The 22,021-nt window shown below is 40.6% G+C and overlaps 1 protein-coding gene across 2 annotated transcripts in view; it reads right to left on the reverse strand.

The window, feature by feature from the left end:
* The window catches only part of CACNA1E (calcium voltage-gated channel subunit alpha1 E), a 385,492-nt gene that overhangs the window by 197,928 nt on the left and 165,543 nt on the right, over positions 1-22,021 (reverse strand). The gene's annotated exons all lie outside the window — the stretch shown is intronic.

Genomic DNA, 22,021 nt, shown 5'->3' on the forward strand with positions numbered 1-22,021 from the left:
TAGCAGCACCCACAGCAGCAGGTGGGGGTGCACTGCAATCATTCAGATAAAGATGGGGAAGAATCTGGGGAAGAATTCACATTCCCATGCTCCCTTTCCTTTCTGCTTCATCTAGAAAACTGCTGTTCTTATACAAAATACTTGGGGAGTGGCAGCTTTGTTTTACATCATTAAAGAAACAGTTGAAAAAGGGCATGATATTATGATGCATTGTGCACAAAGTAATGAGAAAGATGCTAACAATATTTTGAATATATATTCTACCTTCATTCCAAGGAATCCCATTGACCATATCTGTCAAAACACATTGAAATATTATATGTGAAAAATCTTCATTGTAAAGCTCAATAGTAGAAATCCTCTTAACATAACTCTTCATAACCTTTAAGTATTTTAATAATACCTTAAATTATAAAGCAGATCTCAGTGCACAAAAAACTTTCACACACACATCCGTACTTAATTCTTTACATCCATAATATAAACTAAGGACTGAATTGGTATGATTTAACAGAAGAGTAAAATGAGTCTCATCGAGGTCATGTGACTTGCCTAAATCATGATTGAGGGGAGCAGGGAAGTGATAAGAAATAAAACCTGGAATTGGACCCAAGCCTTCTGAGCAGAAGCCAAAGTCTAGTACCACCTTATTCCTTATGGCATTCACTACACCAGCCTAACTGGTTTTCTAAGATACTCATTCTTCAATGACATCACACAAGCAACTACTAACTTCTGTCAAAGCAAAAAGCTCAGTGTCACTAGAATAGAAAACCTAAGTACAAAGCTGCTAATAGCAATACTGTGCATTCACAGTAAATTATTTCTATCAATATATTAGTAGATTAATCTATGATATAGATAAAATCTATATTACCATTGTCTTTCTAATTCACAGATCAGAGAATTTTCACAAAACAAAAACAAAAGAATATGGGTTTGCAATAGGGTTAACATTTTATTTTGCCATGAAAAGCCATTAACATTATAAATTTTTAAATTCAAGTTGAACAAGTTCAGTTTCATGAAAAACTATAGAACCATTATCATCTCATTCTGCTAGACTGGTAAGAACTTTACCAAGGGCTCAGCCCCAGACCAATCAGAAGCATTGCTATGGGTCAAGTTTAGGCCTGCCCTACACTAATAAAGCATCAAAAGTCCTGAAGCCCATTATAACTTGGTGGCCATGTCACATCAGCATTTCCCCATTATTCAGAGGTTATACAGGTTAGCAAGAACTGGTATGAATGCTTAAAATGCATTCAGAAATCATTTTTCACCAAATGCAGGTACAGTTTTCCATATGTTATGTTTCCATAATATAAACAATACTGTATTTCTAAGCCAAAATGCAGGACATGAGAGCATCCAAGTACACAAAGCAGAGACTCAAAAAGCAAACAGATGCAAAGGAAGAGAAAAACATGATGGGAGAATTCACCTTACATGCCCTAGAAGCAATGAGACACTCCCTTTGAATAAACAAAATAAAAAATAAGTAAACATGTCGCTTATTTAGTAAAACAGTTTATAAGTACACAGCTCATACAACCAAAAACTCCGAGAAGAGCACTCGTATGGCAAAGTATTTTTCAAAGTACTTTCCTATGTTTTATCTCATGTCATTGTCAGAAGACTCTTTTGAAGTAGGAACATCAGGTCTTAGTACCTCCATATTACTAATGAGAAGACTAATGCACATTTATTTATTCATCTACTCAAAAGTGAGGTAAGTGTTTTGCCTGCAATCACAGGGCTCCTGGCAGGAGGGGATCCAGTGGCCATGCTCCTACTCTCAGTTAAGTATCAAATCCCAAACTGATTTTCATGAAAGTACAAAAAAAAAAAAAAAAGGAGCTTGTAAAAACGTTCAAGTCAAAGCTGAATTCAGTAACAGAAACTGATTCAAACAAAATTGTGTATGTGTGTGTCTATATGTGTGTCTCTGTGTATGTATAAGGCATCTTCAATGTGGGGGCTGTTCTTGGTCACATTTCATCACAAAAGGCAGAGCATACTCTCTCTCTTTGTTATGTTCCAAAACCTAAGCATCTCTCAGACTACCTAGGTATGGGTCTCTTTAAGAGCCTTTCAGAACCAGGTTCCAAGCCAGGATGCCAACTGTGTCATGGAAATAAACTGCTAATTACATGCAAACCCTCTGTAAACACTCAAATTACCGTCCCCCTACTTTTTACTATGTTTTTTTCCTCTACCTGCCCCTGGGGTAGATAGCAGGGAGCTGAGCAGGAGTGAAGCAGGAAGAGCAGACTGTCCTGGTGGGGTGGTGGTGGTGACAGCCCACTGTGGAGCATCAGCACTGCCCCCTCTGGCACCCACCTTTGCCGCATAGGCTGATAGTCTGGGCAGTCTGGAAGCTGAGGCACCTTCTGTGGGTTCACACGGACACTGTCAAATCAGTCCATCAGTGGGTATTTACTGAATATTTAACTACATGTGGGGAATTGTGATTGATGCCAGAAGATAGAAGGATATTCCAGTAGGGAAAGGGGGCAGAGACACTTAAAAGAGAAGTCAAAATAGGGGAATCTGGGGCAGCCTGGGTGGTTCAGCGGTTTAGCGCCACCTTCAGCCCAGGGCCTGGTCCTGGAGACCCAGGATCAAGTCCCACGTCAGGCTCCCTGCATGGAGCCTGCTTCTCCCTTTGCCTGTGTCTCTGCCCCCCCCCTCCCTCTGTGTGTGTCTCTCATGAATAAATGATTGAAATCTTAAAAAAAAAAAAAAGTAGGGGAATCTGTAAAAAGCACCAAATAAATGCTACTCACATTTAGGTCTGGGAGAGACAGCTCAGAGGAAAGATCCTCTCTCCTTTGAATGTCTCAGGGATAGTCAGAGAAGGCTCTCTAGAGGAGATGGCACCAAAGTCTTGCAGGGAAAGCATGGATGCAAGATTGGCAAAGGTGCAAAGAGAAGGTAAAAAGTTGCTAGGCTGAAGGATAGGAAGGAGCAGATCCACACTCTGCATGGCAAGCAGCAGGAGAAGATGTTCTGTCCATTTACTCTGGGCGCGTGGTTTTCACATGATGCTCTAAGTTATAGTGTATCACCATAGTGCTTCCTACGTGCTAGGCAGGTGCCCAGGGTTTTAACCTGATTTCACTCAATTCTCACAACTCTATGAGGCAGGTCCCCTAATTAACCTGACTTCACAGGTAAGAAATCTAAGACACAGAGGTTAAAGTAGTTGCCCAGATCCCACAGACATAAAGTGGGCTTCTGCCGTTACATCACCTCTAGCATCGAAAATCATCTTTTTCAAATAAGATCTTCATCAGAACATCAGTGCTGAAAACTTACCCCCAAAAAAGGACACCTCGCGACATAAAAGCATTTTGTCTACTTTATCTATTTATGATACAAAACATGTATTCCTTAAGAAATCAATCACTAAAAAAACGAGACCATTTTTTTAGGAAGATACAAATTCCAAGTCAGGGCTACAGATGACAGTTGCAGTCTTGAATCAGCATTGGCATCCAGTTTACTTCTGTATTTTGTTTTCATTTCACAGTATTGAGAAAATCCTGAATCATACAGAAAAGTAATAGTGTGCTCACTTATATCACTTTATATGAGCAAACAAGCTGAGGCCTGAATTTTTTTAAAAGGCTAACCCAGACTACAAGCTCTCTAATCAACATTTACACAAAGTTCAAATGAATGCAGAAGATGGCACAGTGAGCCTTCCTCCAAGGTCTGCACAAAACAGAACTGTGCCAGTATGACCATGGGTGGTCTCCAAGTGTGAAAATTTGGTCTATAATGCACTGATTATGTGTGACTTTTTAAATTAGTTTTTTTTCCATAATTTCCTACCTCTTCAACTCTAATATACCTTTCTTCACAGTTGAAGGTTATGAAACTCAAAATATATGAATATGTAACATAAAGAATGTAGTAGGCTCCTCTTCCCCCTCCACCATGAAATGCTGTTATTAAGTTTTTAGCAGGTCTTACAATCAATGGTATGTATCTTGAATTCAAGGAAATATGGTAGTTAAAAGATGTATTTTTTAAAAGTTTTATTTGACACAGAGAGGGAGAGGACCCAAGCAGGGGGAGCAGTAGGCAGAGGGAGAGGGAGAAGCAGGCTCCCCATGGAGCAGGGAGCCTGGTGTGGGGCTCAATCCCAGGACCCTGGGATCATGAGCTGAGCCAAAGGCAGACACTTACCGAATGACCCAACTAGGCACCCCCAAAAATGCATTTTAAAAACAAAATTTGAAACCATTTTGTAAAAGCCATCAAGTCTATCTACAGATCTTGGCTGATAAGTCCCTAGTCCACAGCAATGGACAAGACACTGAGCCCCAGAGGGCAGGGGAAAGAGGCATCTGGCAAAGCTCCCTCAGGAGGATGGTGATGCCAACAGTCCTCCTCTCCTCTGACCATCACTGGTTGCTGTGACTGCCCTACTCCTAGGGCTGAGGCTGCTGCTTCTCAAGAGGAAGGAAACTAAGAGAGGCTGGGAGGGATAAAAATCAAAAGGTTATCCCAGGTCTGCTCTCATCTCTGTGGCTTCTTCATTTTATTGCAAGTGTTGTAATTTCCCAGAAGATCAGACATATTCATATGCAGATGATAAACCAAAACTAACTTACTAGTCAAGTATAAAATCTACTTCTTGTGACAGATTCCACTCTCCTTCCTCTCCATGAGTACAGGGAATCCTTTATTTTCTCTTTAGACAGATAATGGGAGCCCATGGCATGCATGGGGAGGAAGGTGGTGGATGGTAGGGTTTCTCAGGAGTGCCTTTAAAAGGACACCAAAATGGGTGTCCCAAGGGCACCCAGATGGCTCAGTCGGTTAAGCCTGTGACCCTTGATCTCAGCTCAGGTCTTGATCTCAAGGTCTCAAGGTTGTGAGTTCAAGCTCCATGTTGGGCACCACGCTGGGCATGGAATCTGCTTTAAAAAAAAAGTTCCTGGAAGTATAAAATGGGGCCTCATGATACCCAGTATCATGGAGGAAAGAGGCTCTTGTTCAGGCCTTCCCTCTCTTTGGGAGACAAGCAAGATGTGACTGAGGCAGGAGTATAGGTCAACAGGAAAAGCATCAGCTGGAACAGGCTGAGATATGCAAAGCTGAGAAGAGGGCAAAGGTATATAAACTCAGTGTAATGTTTTTAACAGACATGAAGTGAGGGATCCCTGGGTCGCGCAGCGGTTTGGCGCCTGCCTTTGGCCCAGGGCGCGATCCTGGAGACCCGGGATCGAATCCCACGTCGGGCTCCCGATGCATGGAGCCTGCTTCTCCCTCTGCCTATGTCTCTGCCTCTCTCTCTTTCTCTCTCTGTGACTATCATAAATAAATAAAAATTAAAAAAATTAAAAAAAAAACAGACATGAAGTGAGGAAGAGCTAAAGAGAGGGTCCTTAAGAGAAAGTTCTTCCACGGCAGCCCACAATTTAAAAGTCAGTTCTGAAGTGTTATCCCTGAAAGAAAGCAAAAATGCAAAATAGCTTCTCAGTGCACAGGAGGCAGGTGATGCCCCTGGTTGACTTTTAGTAGCTCTGACTTCCTTGTCCAGCAGTCTATCCAATGGCTAGAGTTCACTGGCTCTCCCTGAGTTCCCTCGCCCTTGAAACTAGGCGCCATCTACACAGGCTCCCTGAGGGTCCCTGGAAGTGATCCACTCCCTCTTCAGTCCTTCCACACACCTTTGCTTAGATATGTCCCAACCATTGACTCAATTCCATTGGCCTTGTTGTTACAAGAACGTGTTTCTGTGCACATCACAGATCACCCCTTTTAGGCTCAAATCGATACATTAACTCTTTTCCTGAGAGCCCACTGTGTGTCAATCACATTATGCCAGATAAATACTGAATAAAGCATGAACTCATGGAAATGCATCAAGTGAGGGAGATAGGTGGAAGGCTTCTCATTCAGAATCTCCTACTTTGCACCCCATTCTACCCTCCCCTGCCTAGCAATTACACTCATATGGAACAGTGCTTCTCAGACTTCAGTGTGGCTTCACAAGCATGAGAGAACTTGTTCGAAATACAGATTCCTTCTTCCTACCTCTGGAGCTGCTGGTTCAACAGATCTGAGGTGGAGGGAGCCTCCAGAGTCTGCAGTTATAATAACTGCCCCCAGGTCATTCTAAGATATACCACACTCTGAGGGGTAACAAAGGAAAGTGTCCAATAAATACTTTTCCAGTGAATGATAAGGAAAAAAATAAGAAACCTCTTGGCTGGTCCAATGTACCAGAGACTGGCCCTGCGCCATCCTTGTTTGGCTAAGATTTCATAAAGATTTGGGCTCTGGAATGATCCAGTGGAAAGCCTCTGAAACAGCCACTGAGCCACCAATGCACCGCCCTGCGTTAATTTCTGCCCCTTAGTCCTAAAGCTTCATGTGGCCTCGGAAGGGAGAGATCATAGCCTAAGGCTGCATCACACATCAGGCACTTGAAGCCTCTGGCCTTGGATCAGAAATTAAGCTGTATATTAGGAGCAGGCTAAAAGAAAGGAAAGAAACCATGAGCCAGCCTAATGGCTCTATACAAACAAAAGATCTGGAAGCTAGCCTGGTGCATGGTGTGAAATTCAGGCACCCGATCAGGAGGCAAACTTGGCGTATTTGGAATAAACCCCAAACACTGGCATCTCTGGTTCGAGAAATTATTTAGAAAGAAAGATGGATATGAGAGAATAGGGATAATTTCAGGATGCAGGCAGTTATGGATGAGAATATGTGGCTATGAGGGAAAAAGAGAAAATCACAGCTTCTTTCCATGGATGGGGCCAGGGAGTGAAGCACTTGTAGACCTCAGGCTCCAGCCCAGCAGGCAGGGTACAAGAGGAAGGCATTGCAAGGTTTAGAGAGAGGACAAGCAATCAGCACGGAGAATAAGCTGCCAAAGGCACCAGCAGGAGCAGCAAACATGATGTTTCAAAAAAGAGTGAGACACACTCTGAGGAAGAAAACTAGATTTCAGAGCAAAGTGCTAGTGAGGAAGGTTGGAGGCCCTGAGGTGTTGGGTCCCCAAAAGTCCCCCTAAGTCAATGTTTTGAATCGGGATGAAGCAGGTCCTAGGAATCAAGTCAGAGGGCTCAGGAAGTGTGCCTAAACTTCTAGTCGCAGCTTACCCAGCACATGGGCGCACACACACCTCACTCACATAGACACGCATGCACTCCTTCTCTCTCTACTGGGGGTAGAGCACCAAATTAGAAATCAGAACATTTGGTTTCAAAACTCACTTCCTACTTCCTCTGTGCAATGAGACAGGTTTTGAAACTTATTCCACAGACTGAATATGTCCAGCAGATTGAAGAGTAACATTTCAAATCACATTTGAATATATATATTATGTATATTCCATTATTCTGTAATCCATTATTCTACTCCCCTTTCAGGCTTTCCACCACCCCTACCCTCCCTATGCTTAGCTCAAATTCCACTACCATGCTAAAATCACTCTCTTGACCTTCTTGTTTTATGTCACTCACCTGGCAAAACTATCCAGGTAGAAGTCAATTGTCTACCTACTTCTTGCCTGAACCTCAGTGACCAGAGGAAAACCTACACGTTCACTGGTCTCACTTAACCTCATCACCACTAACCCCAAGTGGGTCTTGGATGCTGTCCATAATCAGAGCCCCACTCCATTCACTCTCGACTCTCCCAGAAGACTTTGTTATACCTTCTCCTCCAACCCTTTCCTCCTCCTACCCTCTGCTGATGACCTTACTTCTTATTTCATTAAGAAAACAGAAGCAATAGAAGAATTTCCATAAGCTTCCATCACCTCATCTACCCAGATGGCAGCCCCTGAGTCTTCCCTTCTAGGACTGTGAATGAAACATCAGAGCATGAGCCACGCAGAACCCTCCCCACCTGTGCTCTGAGCCCATTCTCTCAGCTGTGGTAGGACATTCCACCAAGGGTCTTCCCTCTTCTACAACAGCAATGATTTTTATCTTAGCTGGATCATTCTCATCAGCAAAGAAATGGGCTTTCTTCCACCCACCCTACCCTCTGCTTCCCTCTCAAACAAAACCCACAATGGTCTAGACTCACGGTGTCCAATCTTCTCTTCAGCCTTCTCCAATCATGCTTTCACAGTTCTCACTTCACTCAAACTTCCCCAGCCCTCATCTTAATCTCTGAGCAGTATTTGACTCAGCGGGCCCCCTTCCTTTCCTCTTGCTTGAAGCAATCTCTCAACGTGGCCTCCAGGACACCATACCCCCTGATTTCCATCTTTCCTCCTGACTGTTCATACTTATTCTTTTTGCTGCTACTCCTCAACTCAGCATCTTAACATTGGAACTCAGTTCTGGAACCTCTGCTCTATAACCTATAGTTAGAGAGATTTATCTGTTGTGACTTAAATATCATTTATACACTGAAAACTCCCAACTTTCCATCTCCAGCCCTGACCTCATTTATCCCTCTTATACCACCATGTCACATAAGCATCATAGTCTCAGTTCATGTGCAAACTCAATTCTTAACTTTCCTCCCAACCTACTTCACCTATAGTCTTCCCCAAATTAATGTCAACTCTAGTTTTCTTATAGTCTTTCCTCATACATCCAGTCCCCTAGAGAATACCATGGGGTTAATCTAACCACTTTTACCTCCTCCACTGCTACCTCCCTGTCCCAAGCCTCCCTCATCTTTGTCTTAGATCACTGTCACCTTTGTGTCTCTGCTTTGGGCCTTGCTCCTTTATGGTCTGTTCTCGGCAAAGCAGCTGGAATGATCCTTTTAAAAACATAACTCAAGACATGTCCCTCTTTTCTCCCAAATCCTCCTATAGCTTCCATACCACTTGGAGTACCAACCAAAGTATTTACAAGGCCTATAATGCTCCAAACTATCTGGCTGGCTATCGTGTCTCCTCCTGACCTGATAATCTCCTACTTTATTCCTCACTCACTACACTACAAACCACTGGCCTCTTTGCTGTTCTTTAAATATACCCAGAACCCACCCATCTCAGCATCTGTAGTGGCTATCCCATCTACCTGGAACACTCTGCCCCCAGTTCACTCCCTCACTTGTGCCAAATCTTTGCTCAAATGCCATCTTCTCAACATGGCCCTTCTTGACATTTCAATTTAAAATTGCAACCAACTTCCTCCTTCCCTACTTTATTTTTCTCCATAGCACCTATCACTAGCAGATACCCCACATGTTCTAGCTATGTATTCTGCATGTATTTCCCCATAGAATGTAATGGGGAAGTCCCTCCACAAGAGCAGGGACTTTTCTACGTTTTATCTGTAGATATCTGCTGTATCCCCAATATCCAGAACAGTTCCTAGCATATAACAGACACTTAATCAATATTTATTGACTAAATAATGAGTTAATGAATGAATCCATGAATGTAAATAGAGAAAATGCAAGTAGAGAAAAGGTGGATATTTAGAAGACTGCTTTGAATTCAGGAAATAGCTTTCTACTCCCTCTGCTCTTTCCCCTCCTTGAAGAGCCTGGCAAGGAATATGCCCTGCCAAAGTGCTTGGGTAGAATTAGGGGGAAAAAGGAATAAGGAATTATATAGTTCCTTATAAGCACATATATCCTGCCTCTAGTCTTAACAGGAGACAGGCTAACTTCTAGCATCCATTTATAAACCTCTCTGTGGATAAGACAAATCACAGGTGAACAGACTAGTATCAGATTCCAAGTGTCATTTGTATTACAAGGTCTCAGATCCCTGCAAGGACACAGGAACAGGACAATGCAGACAGTGATATCGGGGGAAGGGGGGGCTACAAACAACATATTGCAGAGCATAACTGATCCTGGATAAAGGCATCTACAACTTGTATCAACTATATACATGATCTGAGGTCAGCTGGTGAACCTTTTCACTCTAGCACCACTAGATGATGGCAGACTCCTGCCTACTCTTTGTCAAATGAGTTTTGAGTACATTCTGCTCCCAGGGCATGTACAGGAGGTGGTGGGGAAGACTGAACCAAAGATGAGTAGGTACATTTCCTAGTTTCATGGACCCTAGAACCAAAAATGTTCTCTGTAGATCCCATAAAATCATAGAAACTTTAGGAATTTGGTGAATGGCAGTTTTTCATCAACCCTTGGATATGATGATATTCTTTCAATGTGCTTGGTGTTTAAAAGGAAAGTTTTAGAAGGAAAAAAAAGGAAAGAAAGGAAGAAAAAGAAACAACATTCTCCAAATGGAGAATGTGCTAATCTCCTGGAACCTGTGCTAATCTCCACAGCAGCAAAGTTTGACATCTATTCTAGTTGTAGTTTCAGCCTCTCCCAGGAATGTAACCTTTAAGCAGCACATCTGGAATTACCTGATCAGCACTAGCAAGGTTATCTGCCTGAAAGAGCCCTGTCCTTCCCAAAAGGAAGGTGACCTTGCTTGCAACAGTCCATTCTTTGTTAGAAACTTCTTTTTTCTGCTCCCTTATGCTTATAAAAAGCCTTTTATTTCCTATGGCAACTTGGGGCTTCTTTCTATTTACTAGATAGGCTACGGCTTGATTCATGAATCACTGAATAAAGCCAATTTGATCTTCAAATTTACTCAGCTGAATTCTGTTCTTTAACAGATTTGGTGGCAGTGATAGGATCCAAAATGAACTTCTGAGCACCTCGGGGACAACAAGAAACACAGGCATGGTGCCTGCAGACCCTTTTGTTCTCTTTCTCACCCTTTCTGAGGGCTGTGGGTAAGGGCCCCTTGGTTCTGAGCTCCAATAGCTTCCCATCAAGCTCTAGATCTAATTAGCTTTCAAATCATTTCCATGTTAGAAACTGATGGTTCAGACTGCAATTCTCATTAATTGGTGGAAACTCCCAGCCCTTGATTTTATGCCACAATCTGCATGGGAATAGATAGTTGCAGTTCACAGCTCTCCATTTACATGGAGCTCCCAAGTCTGCAGTCCTCATGTGTTGAGGCCTTCTAGTTCAGTTCTTTCCCCAATCCTTTCATGGTAGGAACTGGTGGTAGTGTGCACAGAACCTTCTCATGGCCATAATGCAGTAACATCTTTTCATTACCCCCAGTATCTTAAGGTGCACATATTTGTCTTATCTTGTGTAGACTAAGTCTATTGATAATGGGAATCTCAGAAGCAGCTGAAGAATTGGTGGTGATAGGCAAGCATTTAAAAGCTGTTGGGGGTCCTAGCACATAATCCAAAAACTCCTATTAGGATAGGCTCATCCTAGGGACAGGATAAAGAGACACAAGGTAACCTGCCAACCTCAAAACAATTTCTGTGCAACAAGGTACACAGTGAAACACAACACAATCCCCAACCCAGTAATACATCCTTTTAGGTATGAGTTTGACTCCAAGAGCCCAAAGGCTTAGCTTAAAAATAAAGAAACAAAATAAATACTAAAAATGGTATCCTTAAATTCTGAAGAGTTAAATGTGGCACTTTTCAGAACACTTGCTCATTTTATATCTAAAAACTATGGTCCCAAAATATAAATAGCTACGAAAATGGCAAAACCTTACTAAAGACCACCTAGAATTACAATGACCATTAGGGGGAACATTCCAATTAGACAAGACTGTTCATTTAAGAAGTGCATTTGAAAGTCAGGGTTCCTGAATTAAACAGACTGTGGACCTATTTTAATTGCTATACAAAAGACTCCAAAGGATTCAAGATTCTAAAATTGCTTCATTAAAAAATTTGTTGCAAAGGCTAATGAAAAATTAAAGACACAGGAGGTACTTAAAATAAGACTTGCTCCCCTCTATCCTCCTTTTACCTGAGTACTCACAGTCTAATAATCCTCCATCTGAATTGCCTCTCCATTCTGAAGAGGCTATAAGACCATAAACAAAAGTCTGCTGAGTTAGTGATCTCATAGATAGCCTTCATGTACTCTTGAAGGAGAGCCCCCATAGGGTCCTTTCCAAGGTTGACAGGACTCTAAGGAATTTTCTGGTAAGCTGCTTTGCTATTCTCTTAAACAGCTAAGAGAACCTAAATTAAAATTAATAAAAAACCTTGCCAAATTCTGCTAGGTATTGGAGCCGACAGAGGGGATCTTAGGAAAGCTGGCAGAAGCCAGCTAAGCATAAAAACTCTTACCAGAGTCAGCTTTCTCAGATCTCTGTCTGTAGCGCCCAGCTGAAAAAGGAAGATAAAATTTCACTTTGTCTCTTCCTTTCCAAATCCAGACTTATTGGTTATTGATCCTTTCTCTTCTAAGGATGACTGCCTTCTTGTCTTGTTTTACATCCTAAGAGTTTAGCTTGGCTTTCTGCCTGCCTGGGACTAGCAGGTTATCAGTCCTTTCTTTTGACTATCTTTGGGAGTAGCTGTGATATGTGAGACTGCATCTTTTGCACCCTCTTTGAGGACACCTCTTGGGTCCATGAAGTTGTTTAATACTGCCAGAAGTGTTTACCGTTTGCTGAAACCTGCTAAGATATTTGAAAGGCATTAATAATTCTATGATCAGAAATTTGGCCAAATCGGAAGATGCTCCTCAGAGACTAAGAGCAGTATTTTTAGGCCCTCTTCCCTAAACTAATATATTCAGAGGGAAAGAAAAATATTCCAACATCAGTGAGTAGGTGTGTCAGTCCTGTCATAAGCAACTAATTTCATCTATTCACCTCAAAAGGCTTGTAGGTATTATAAAAATTCTGGCCATAGGAAACGAAAGTTCCTCTTGGAGGAACTTGTGTTCTTTCCCTAACCTTTGAGGTGCAAGTGTCCTTCCTACCTGGTCTTCTTCAAGAACTCTTATGTAGGCCATCCCTTTGAAATGCAAACTTCAGGGAGGTAATTCAGAGAATTACTCCTCTCCTGAGAGGGAGAGGTTATTTTAAGACTTAGGCAAATAAAAACCTTAAGTGTCTTCTCCAAAATATTAGTAAAAGCATTAGTCATCTGAGCAGGTAATTTTATTTTATTTTTTTGAGCAGGTAATTTTAAATTATTCCATCTGCCAGAAAGGTATTTTGGATCCAACCTCTTTTATAGGTACTTAATTCATGGCTAAAATTTGTAAATGTAAGGCATAAGGTTTTTCTGCAACTATTTATGTGTATCTACATATACATGTTGTACATGTATGATAATTCTCTATCCCTGGATAGTATTACCAAAATCAATTTGTAAGAGAGCTCTATTTAATTGGCCTAGAGATAATTAAGTGCTTATATGAATCACCTATTCATAAAATTCTTAGAATTATAATGAAAACTAATCCAAATGCTTTTCAGGTTCCCGTGATCTCAGATAATCTTCAGTAATTAACATCTAGCTTAACTTTACTTAATTAAAATAGACATGTCTTTAAAGTTATCAAAATTAAAAATAATGCCGACATACAACTTTATCCTACCTAGGTTTACTAGTCAAACAAATTCACATCATCTCTGTTACAAAGTTTGTCAACAAGGGGCAGCCCGTGTGGCTCAGTGGTTTGGCGCCGCCTTCAGCCCAGTGCGTAATCCTGGAGACCCGGGATTGAGTCCCACGTCTAGTGGCCTGCTTCTCCCTCTGCCTGTGTCTCTGCCTCTCTCTCTCTCTTTCAGGAATAAATAAATAAAATCTTAAAAAAAAAAAAAAAAGAACTACTTAAAAAAAACTTGTCAACAAGAAAAAAATAACTTTTATGATGAAATTTTTGTTACTGCTCTAAATATAATTATTAATAATTAAATAGATGTAAGTGGGATAAAAGTCTTAAGATCTTCTTTTTTAAGATCTTTTTAATAGTTTCCCCAAATCTTTTGGGTAACCTGAAACCATAAGGTTTTGCCAAGTTAAATTAAATTATAATAGTCATTATATGAAACATTAATTAATTAATTTATTTATTTATTTATTATTTACATTAATTAATTTTTTTTCAACGGGCTTTTAAAAGACTTTATTGGGGAAACGTACAGGAATATAAGTTTATCCACTTTTGGCTTGCTTTTGTAAAGGAATTAAAGATATGTAGGTTTATTACTTTTGTGCTATGCTGAAAATTTTACTATAAGAAAGCATGTGTTTCTAGAAATTATAAAAAGTCTGCCAATCCATGGAAAGCTAGTGGAAGAGACAGCTCATAATTGTTTACTTCTTTATTCTTACTAAAAGGTAAGATTTTTAAGGGTTAAAAATTCTAACATATGTAATTAAAGCCACTAAGGTTTGTAGAATAAGAATCTTTGGAAAGGAATTTTATGCATGGTCAGGACTTGCTAAGATTGGAATGAATTTAATTAAGTGAATGTGTTTTAATATCAAAAGTAAGCTGGTGAGAAATTAGAATTTGGTTTTCTCTCTGTTAAAAGAACAAATTTTTATTGGACTATTGGTCTGCTCTTGATAAGACACTGTGAAAAGTTTTTCTTTACTTTATAAGTAATATGGATGAACAGTAAAGATTTTGTGTCTTACCAAAATAAATTGCTGTCCTTCATGTTATCTTTATAACATGTCAGGTCATTGATTACTTAAAGAAAACTGAGGTTTCTCTATTTAAAAAGCTAAGTTTTTTTTTTTTTTAACTACTTAACTTCCTGTATTTGCCTACAAAGTCTCTAGTTGTCACTGTGGTTAAATATATAACTAGGTATTATTTCTTTTTTTTTTAATTTATTTATTTATGATAGTCACACAGAGAGAGAGAGAGAGGCAGAGACATAGGCAGAGGGAGAAGCAGGCTCCATGCACCGGGAACCCGATATGGGATTCAATCCCGGTCTCCAGGATCGCGCCCTGAGCCAAAGGCAGGCGCCAAACCGCTGCGCCACCCAGGGATCCCCATAACTAGGTATTATTTCCCATTGACTTATAACCCGACTTGACTAAGTGTTTTAAACTTCTGATATTTTTGACAAATTTCCTAAAGTTATATCTGAAATAAAGTCTTTTTGCCTTAGAACTATCTTTGGGATTTTTCAGAGAGTCCCTGGAACATCTCAAAAGATTGATTTCTTTCCTTATAAAAAGTGAGATATTCAACTAATTAGGTTTATTTGATATGTTAAATTACATGGGAGGCATTGTCAAATAAGAATACTAAGTCTTTTTGTTGTATTTGCAAAGGGAAATCTTATTAATGTTCTAGAAATTGTATGAAATTCCTAGAAGTCTGGTATGTCCTAATTTATTATGTTATCAGTCATAATTTTAAAATGCTGTGTGGCACAGAAATAACCAAATTTCTTTGTCAATTCCATTATGACAAACTCTTATCAGATCCTTAACAATGAATACTGTTTAAGTCTTTTGTCATTTACAGGCAGTTATTGTTTTTACTCAGATGCTTTTGCAAAAATGTTCCAGAAAGTGTTTCATCTTCAAGAAGATTCATAGGAAGGATTTTGGCAGGCATGTTCTGATAACCTTAAGATAATAAAACTGAGCTGAGTAAGAATTTCCAGGACTAATGAAAAAACTGGATTCAGGCAGAACAAGTATTAACTACATGGGACTGAAAAAGCTAAGGGGGATAATTATAATTCCTTATGATTTTTATTTGAAACATTGCTGGTTCTTTAATACTTTGTTTTTCTAGATATAAAAAACTCTTTCTTAAGCTATCCATGACTTATAGCAGTTTGGTAAAGTATATCTTTGTAAATAAAGATGAAACATTTACTTTTACTCCCTACCTAATTCCTCCAGAAATTGGAAACTTTTTAGCATTCTTTCCACAGCAATATAATTAGTTATGTGCATAAGCACAACAAGAATCCATTCTCCTTGTAATAGAATACAATGGAAACATTAGCAAAATTACCAAGGCTTTGACTATAATATCATATTTGAAAGAGATGTGCATAGACTCAGATATGACCAAATAGCTTAAGTAACTACTTAGAAAGATCATACTGATACCTTGCTGGCAGTCTTATGAGGTATGGAAGGAAGGTCACTGCCTGGTAGACCCAGAAACATCAAGATATTTTGAGGGACCTCGAGAAGACAGCCAAACTATAGGTGTTACAGGCAAAATCTATGGCAGGCCCTTGCCTTAGCTTCCTGGACTCAGAGAATTTTAAGAGCTCAATCTGAGATTCTCTATTAAAAGTTCCAGCAAAGCAGTCTTTAAAAAGAGCTTATACAGTCAATCACTATTTTTGCTCCATTTATGTAAATAATCAGGCCATTTTTAATGCAAACATATGAGCATTACTATAATTATCTTTGGTTAAAAGAATGCGGGTTATTGTAGAGAAAAAAATTATGTTTGCACCTTTGTAGGTATCAGATTCTAGTCCTATTGATTGTCTTTGAGGGATTTGGACCTTGTGTATATATATCTCACAGCTTAAGAAGGCCCCACCTGACATATGTCCTGTACACCAGCTGGAGACCTCAAAATCAAATTAATGAGGGAGAAAAGTAGGTGATTCTTAAGTAGACTACTTCCACCGAAGATCCTGGATCAAGGACTTTAACTAAACATAAAATTCTTCTTTCTTTTCTTTGTTCTGGCATTGGCCTGGAAAGATAGTGCCATATCTGTTATCTCCTAGACTATTGCTAAGACATTTCAGACTGCTGTATTTGTCATAAAAAACTCTGATCTGTCCATTAACAGTACCTCCTTAGTGGGAGTGGTTTGTGGCCTAACAGAATTTATCTTTGTCTGTAGTAGTTCTTGGGTCTATGAATGCCTAGATGGCTGGCATACAACTGAGCAATGTCTCTTATGCTATCTAACTGCACTCCTACATTTTCACAGATAGTTTGTGCTGCTTCATTGGTTAATTCCCCTGAATATACAACACTGAGTTAGAAAAGACCTACCAGGCAGTATTTCATGAATCAGGATTTGCTTCCTTTGTCAGGTTTCTGCTTCCCTGTTTAGGAGTGAATACAAATTAGGTTCTGATCAAGAAACTCTCCTTAACTCTTGAGAGTATTGCAGAATCTGCTGGTAAAGCAACAGCTGCCCAACAAAGGTCCTTAGACTCTCTGGCCAAAGCTCTTCTCAATAATAGGACACCCCTCTATTATCTTAGCTGAACAAGAAGGTGTCTGTGCTGTTGCTTGTTATACCAACTATACCTGAATTAATACTTCTAGGAAAGTTGAAATTAAGCTACATAATGTCACTGCATTGGCTTAAGAAAATGACTTCTTCAACAGGGTCTTTGATTGTATTGTATATTGATTGGTTTGGGTCTTGGGGACAATGGCTCTGAAGTATATTCTAGACATTGGGAATTATCCTACTTATAATAATGATCTTAGTAGTCTCCCTGGCACACTATATTCTCTCAAGAGCTTTAAATGCATGTTCCTAGCCACTAATCACCAAGCAAATAATCTCTCTAGGACTGGAATGCCAGAAAAGAAGTGAAGAAAATGAATGACTAAAAAATTGTGCGCTTGAAGTTTTGACCTGTAAATAGCACAGAGATTCAGAAACAAATGAACAAACAAACAAAAACACCTTATCATAACCTGTAAGCATAGCATAGAGGATCAGTAAAACCTGTAAGAACTTCAGAGCAGTAGCTGTGAAAGGCACTTAATGCCTTAAATTTTGCTCACATCTGGGCAGCCCGGTGACTCAGCAGTTTAGTGCAGCCTTCAGCCCAGGGCATGATCCTGGAGACCCAGGATTGAGTCCCGCATCAGGCTCCCAGCATGGAGCCTGCTTCTCCCTCTGCCTCTGTGTGTGTGTGTGTGTGTGTCTCATGAATAAATAAATAAATCTTAAAAAAAATTATTTGATCACATCTTTCAGTGAAGCTGAGATTCTGAACCAAAAGTGGGGATTACAGGAGGAGGAGAAGGAGGAGGAGATGACACCTGGGTGGCTCAGTGGTTGAGTGTCTGCCTTCAGCTCAGGTCATGATCCCAGGGTGCTGGGACTGAGTCCCATACTGGGTTCCCCGCAGGGAGCCTGCTTCTCCCTCTACCTCTCTCTCTCTGTGTCTCTCATGAATAAAGAAATAAAATATTTAAAAAAATAAAGAAGAAGAAAGAAACAACAGGTGTCAAATAGAGTCACTTGTGCTGAGCTCCACATCAGGAAACAAGACTTAACATCTAATTGTAGTTTCAGCCTCTCCCAGGAATATGACCTTTAACCAGCACATCTGGAATTATCTGATCAGAACGAGTGAGGTAATTTGCCTCAAAGAGCTCTGCCCTTACGAAAAGGAAGGTAACCTTGCCTGCAACAATCCACTCTTTATTAGAAACTTCCCTTTTACACTCCTGCCTATAAAAGCCTTCCATTTTATACAGCTCTTAGGAGCTCCTTTTTATTTGCTAGATGGGATACTGCCCAACTCATGAATCATTGAAAAAGCCAACTTGATCTTCAAATTTACTCAGTTGAATTTTCTTTTTTAACACTGGGCATGACACACTTGAGCAAAATCTTAAAGCAAAAAGTGAATAACTGTCAGCTATTTAACAAATATTGACTATATGCATCTGAGAGAAGGCAACTTAAGACAGAGCCATAGGCACTGTTACAGACCAAAGAATTGAAAAGTGAGGAAGACTCAAAAAACAACCAGACTACAAGTTGCCTCATACAAAAAGCCAGTAAAGTCTGTAAAAATCTCTTCCTCCACAGCAGCACAGCTGGTATACCAGGAGAAAGGGCATGCCTCTGAAAAATTTGCACACCTGCATGAGTTTATCAATACCAAGTGAGAAGAGAAATGGTTCAAGCCTTAGAAATACTGATGAAAAAATGATGGACTTTAAGAGCAGAGGTTTGAGTGACAGCAGACAGAGACTGGGCACATCTGCAATCTGCATGTGCATCCTGATAACATATACAGCAAATAACACAATACCAGAATAACAACAGGGAAATAAGATAGACCCAAAGCAGCACAGAACCAGTTCTCAGAACCACATGCAGTCCTGGTGACCCAGGCTGGAAGTTAACATGAGAGCCACAGTAACATTTATAGAGTGAACCACACTGATCACAGGCAAAATGTATTTGTACTGAAGAAGGAACATCTATCCAGGTTAGGAGAAATAACGCGAATTAAACGAGCAAGAATAAGGGAAGATTTGCAAGTTGAGGAGACCTTCAGAGAGACAGTCAAAACAGGAAGCAGCAGCCAGCAGAACTGTAGACTGCTTTGCATTCTTTCTACCACAAGAGGGAGGGAAGCCAAGAATACAGTTGGAGTTTGACCAAGCAGAATTGAAATTTGGGTTGAGAATAAATGGAATAAGCATGACTGCTGGTTGCCCCCACCAGGAGAACCCTCCCTGCCCCTTACAAGAATGTATTCTGATGAGGAAAGCCACATGCAAATGAAGTTAAAAGTAACCCAGAGTGTAGCAAAATCCCAGGAGGCATTCATGGAGAGTCTGGATAGCAGAAAAGGGATGTAAACAGGAGGGAAGAGTTTAAGTTGAACATGAAAAGGTTAAAACTAAGTCTGCATGCTTGAGAGAGTTTCTGCGTACTGTGTAAACCTGAAAGTTCTCCTACTGGTTTGAGCACAGCTGCACCAGTATATCGTATATATTTGTTGCCACCATTGAACAGAAGAGGTGTTGGCCTGGAAAATGGGAGCTCCCCTTTCCCTGGTGGCCTGTGTGAGGATATGCAGCTGGGTGAATTGAGCCTTCCCTGAATGAGTGGTAGGAAGAGAAACCAACAGTTATATTTGCATCTTATTGGTGATGGTGGTGACAATGGCAAAGTGAGAGATTCTTTATATGCAGAAACATACATATATGCATATCCGTATTGATAATACTGAGTTTTACTAGTTGTTCATGGTTAATACCATGATGTGCAATCAGTTCTAATACATATGTAAAATGTTGTCATTATCAAGTCTTGAGTTAAAAGAAAGGGAAGAAAAAATGTTCAGGAATTGTTGAATTGGCTATCAGAATCCCATTTTTCAGCCATCCTCCTTTCTTAGGCATCTCTCATTTCAAAGTTCATTGAAAGGAATATTGAAAGGAATGATAAATGAATTAGCCTGTACAATTTAAATTACTGTCCTTTCTCCCTGACCCTCTCTTACTTTCCAAGCTTTATGGTTGGATTTGGGATATATATATATATATATATATATATATATATATATATATATAGTATATATATATGATGTAACTCCACCATATATTGCAACCCTTACCCCCAGCAGTATGAGGAATCGGCTACTCTGAACCTGCTCTTTCAATAGCAGACAACCCTAACTCCAGGATGTGCAACCAGCTTCTGTAACATGGGTCATGCTTCATGCCCCAGTTCCCCGCTCAAATAAAGCCTAGCCTTTGCTGGCTCTTTCTTCCTAGGGAGCCAGACTTTATCCTTGTTCCACTGGCTGAAAAATGAGTGTCTTTTTCATCCAACTTCTCCCAAATCAAGGTGTAATTATCCACCTATAACTATTACCTCTACCTGTGGATTCCTGGCTCCCTGCCCCTAGATCCAATGTTTTGGTAAGTGACATCATCTCAAAGTATACGTAAGTTCATTCATGAGCTGCCAGCTACGTTTTAGAAACCAGCCCTACAGCTCAACTAATTCCCTCAACCCTGGATTCAGCCACAAGGATAGCAGTAAACTGAAGTTAACTGAAGTTTGAGAGCAATCAGGCTAGAAGCCAGAGGAAGTTTGAGTCTGTGGCCCTGGGAGCCCATGCAATGAAAGGTTTCAGAGGATCAGCAGCTTGACCTCTTCTCCTCCCTGCTTCCTCATTGGAGCAAAACTAGAGGCAAGAGGGCAAGATCACTGTCTGTGTGACCTCTATACCTACATTAAATAGATAACTGGAGAGAAATGGGAATTTAAAAAGAGCACCATGAGAGCAAGGATCATGGCACCTTTTTCCCCCTTCACATTGCCCTAGTTCCTTGCAAAGTGCTTGGCATATACTAGGTGCTCACTTAATATTTGTTGAGTGAATGAGTGAATGAATGAATGAACAAAGGAACTAATGCACATGCTGGGTGATTTTTCAGCTGTGTTCCTACTTGTCTCAGCACCATCTGAGCCCTGGCTCAGGAGGACCAACAGATCACGCCTGTATGTTCAAACGCAACACCTCTCCTTTCAGGCTTTCAAATGCGTTTATCACATCACTTAGGTGAGTCTACACATTTAATTGAAATACATCACTCTCAAAGCCCCATGAATGACACCAGCCACTTTGGGGCCAGTGCTGTAATTTCCAGAGATGCCTGGCTAATCTGAGTGACATGGCTTCAAGACATCTCAAATAAGGAACAACTACACTCATCAGTCTTGCCTCCCTTCCCTCCCTCCTGCTACCCCCCACAACTGGTGAGAATCTCACAATGTCCTTCCTCAAGGTGTTTCCAGGTCACAAGTAAGCCTTGGGCTTGCTGTGCACAAGTTGGTCCTTGGGACTTCCTCACTGCCCTTTAGAGCTTCAGCATAATAGCCTGTGGTTCTTTCCACAAAGCTGACTTGCTCACTCATATGGAAATGGATCCAGGTTAGTAATGGGCATTTACTAAACAGCTCTTGTGCAGGCCTTATACAAATCCTGGCTTTTCGGGCATTACTGTCTGGTTGAGTTTCTCCTCAACTTTCTTTCCCTCCAGTGCAGCTTATATACAGAATTCCTTCTAAAGAATGCTTTGTGTAAGCTACCCTGTGCCCCATCCATTAAGTTTGCTACAGATAGAACCAGGTTTAAAGGAAACAAGGGCACTTTAGGGTGAAGGCAGCCTGTGAGAGTACAGATAAGAGGCACAATCATTCCAAAGTATCTACTTTAGGGTGGGCTGGCTAGATGCATCTGAGAATACAGACCATTCTTAGCCCCTATATAAAGACAATTTGCCCAAACCGTTTTGCCCACTTAGGGTCCCTTTGCATCAAAGCACATACCTCCCAGACCCTTGCCATTTTAGAACTTGGGCTCTACTCATGCCTTTCATAACTTGCTAAAATCAGACTCTGGGAGGCAGAAGATACTTCCAGGGTCACCCTGTCCAACTTGTGTCCCCATGCAGCAATCCCTTAACATCCCTTGACAGGCAGTCAGACAGCCCTATCTTGTGCACCAACTCAGAACCTTCCAAACATGCCT

Source organism: Nyctereutes procyonoides, unplaced genomic scaffold (assembly GCF_905146905.1).
Source record: "Nyctereutes procyonoides isolate TBG_1078 unplaced genomic scaffold, NYPRO_anot_genome, whole genome shotgun sequence".
In the NCBI taxonomy this organism is placed as follows: Eukaryota; Metazoa; Chordata; class Mammalia; order Carnivora; family Canidae; genus Nyctereutes; species Nyctereutes procyonoides.